Source organism: Mus caroli, chromosome 9 (genome assembly GCF_900094665.2).
Source record: "Mus caroli chromosome 9, CAROLI_EIJ_v1.1, whole genome shotgun sequence".
NCBI lineage: Eukaryota > Metazoa > Chordata > Mammalia > Rodentia > Muridae > Mus > Mus caroli.
In genome coordinates, this window is record NC_034578.1 from 71737530 (window position 1) to 71740393 (window position 2864).

At 41.0% G+C, this 2864-nt stretch overlaps 1 long non-coding RNA gene across 1 annotated transcript; it reads right to left on the reverse strand.

Moving 5' to 3' along the window:
• Positions 1-237: 237 nt before the first annotated feature.
• Positions 238-1696, reverse strand: LOC115031900. Its single transcript, XR_003837537.1, has 3 exons — positions 1510-1696; positions 1285-1404; positions 238-325 (listed from the first exon to the last, which is right to left on the reverse strand). It is a non-coding gene; the product is annotated as an uncharacterized LOC115031900 (long non-coding RNA).
• Positions 1697-2864: the final 1168 nt, after the last annotated feature.

Genomic DNA, 2864 nt, shown 5'->3' on the forward strand with positions numbered 1-2864 from the left:
AAGAAAGAAAGAAAGAAAGAAAGAAAGAAAGAAAGAAAGAAAGAAAGAAAGAAAGAAAGAAAGAAAGAAAGGCAGCTGCTGTCAAACCCCTGGGAGTTTTTTTGTCTTTTTTTTTTGTTGTTTTTTTACAACCAGCCATGAATGGCTCCTACTGAGGAATTGAATGTCCACAGACAATGAACCCCACCTGAGTCAGGAAGTCTGGACTCAGCAGGCTGGTACTCAAACCCACTTACCTTTTATTTCCTCGGGGACCCCAATGGCTAGTCAGAACACACTGGCCACTCTTTACCTTGTTTCTCTGCCACACCAGTGGGAAGGAGCCCTTTAGAGGAACAAGGAAAGGTTGATGAGCAAGGGAGCTGCTTGTCAGGCTACAGCAAAGCCATTACCCTGGACATTTCATTTCAGAACATCCATGTCCAGTATCTGCTTGTTCCACTCACTATCATTATCCTGCTTTTCCATACAGTTAGGCATTGATCTTAGACTGAGATGCTATGGAGACAGACAGAGAGGCAGTAGCCAACACTCTGCATGTTCACTGAGTCTGACTGGTAGACACCTGATTTCAAGACATGGTCTTCTGATTTTTCCAGTTTCCCAAAATCCCCTTCACCTGCCAGCACCATGCAAGTCCATATTTTAAGGAGTGCAGGTCCAACACTCTTTTTTATTGAGAAGCTACAGAACTCTAACTGGCGGTTCAATAAATTGTATTACATCCCCCTCGCACCGAGTGCCCTACACGCTCTGGCTTTTCCATGTGTAATTGCAAGCTGTTATTAGCCCTGAGCCGTGTCCGTTACTGGCCACACTCTTGCTGAGCGGTCAATTTTTTCCCCTGCCATTTCCTTTGCTCACACCATGCTGACCACGTTGGCCAGAGGCGGCCCGGGGTTTATAGTGCAGCATTGATTTTTCTTTTCTCTCAATACTGACAGAATCATAGATCCAAGGCAAATAAAGAAATGCATTCTGGGGTGATGAAATGTCTCTCATTCAGGCTGGATTGAATCAAAGCCCATCACAAAAATGGAGGGCTCTGAAATGCTAGGGAAGCTCATGCCTCAAACTGTGGAAAAATAAATTTTATGTTTCCGCTACTTTGCTTGGATTTGTAAACCACCGAGGACACAGACAATCAAGGCAATGACCAAAGTTGGGTAGCAGCAACACCACGAACAAGAGTTGCTGTGATCACCTTCATGAATGAGTTTTGCTTGTAATTTGGTTTTAATGAATTCTCATTTATTAGCTTAAGTAACACACAGAGACACCCACCGACGTGTCCTTTCTGTAAAAATGTTGACTGAGACTCCATCTTCACTAAGAAACACAAGGGCAGTTCACTCAGATATGAAATTCCAACTCATCTCTGTTAGAGGGGCAGCAATGGCTGGCCTAAAAAAAAAAATGGAGGAAATCTTCATTCAAACAAACAACACCAGTTGACATGCTGTGCTGTGTAAATATGACCCGCAGTAATTAATTTGGTGATAACTGTACCTTGTCGGTGGAGATTAATCCACATTTGATCTTCAGCACACACAGAGCTCATGTTCACAGAGACAATAGGATACCTAATAAAGATTTCTGATGCAGGAAGTCTGGAGATCTGGGTTTTCATCTTTGTTCTTCCATGGAACAACAAAGCATTATCGTGAGCACAGTCTCTGCCTCTCTTGGCCTTTCTTTTCACATTCTGAGAAAGAGAAGTAGAAACAATGACCATGCGTACTTTTGATGGTCCAGTGGGTTGCTGCATGTCAGTAGCTGATGTGGAGAATGGGGCTTCCTATGTGTCATGCATCAGAAATGGAGAAGTGCCATTAAGAAGGTGGGTATTAAAATACATCACTGAACAACATGGCTGCCTACCGCCTGAAGACTATTGCCTCGGGGCATTCTACACATAGCTGTTGCTCAGAAAGACTATTGTGTTATAATTATTACTGTTCATTGTAGCTATACAGTTTAGAAATGAACCTTTATGAGCTTGATCAATAATGACTTGTGTATGTTTGCGTGTGTAAGCAAATGTATGTATAATTGTCTGCAGGAACGGTTTGTACTTACCATTCTGCCTATAAAGTGACTCATTTCCTATGCCCAATTTTGAGACCATTCAAAACTCAGGTATGTACTTATTTGTTTCTCATAGTAACCAGAAAATAATTCAAAATAATGTGTCATTCACATGTAATTGAGAATATAAATTGAGATCCTCCTGGGTTATATCTCAGCACAGAGGAAAGAGACATGGAGAGGAAAGAGAAAGTATCTTTGTTAGGGCTTCTATTGCTGCTATAAAAGTACATGACCAAAAGCAACCTGGGGAGGAGAGAGTTTATTTGGTTTTCATATCCTGAGTCACAATCCATAGAAGGAAGCCAAGGTAGGAACACAAGGCAAGAAACTAGAGGTGAGGACTGAAGCAAATGCCATTAATGAATGCTGCTCACTGCTTGCTCTCCATGGCTTACTCAGCCTAATTTCTTATACAACCCCAAACTGCCTTCTCAGGGGTGGTACTACCACTAATAGGCTGGGTCCTTGTGCACTAATTGTTAATCAAGAAAGTAACCATCAGACATGCCTAAGGGACATCTGATGGAGACATCTTTTCAACTGAGGTTCCTTCTTCTAACCCTAGCTGTGTCAAGTTGACATAGATAGATGATAGATAGATAGATAGATAGATAGATAGATAGATAGATAGATAGATAGATGATAGATGATAGATAGATAGATAGATAGATANTAGATAGATAGATAGATAGATAGATAGATGATAGATGATAGATAGATAGATAGATAGATAGATAGATAGATAGATAGATAGATAGATAGATGATAGATGA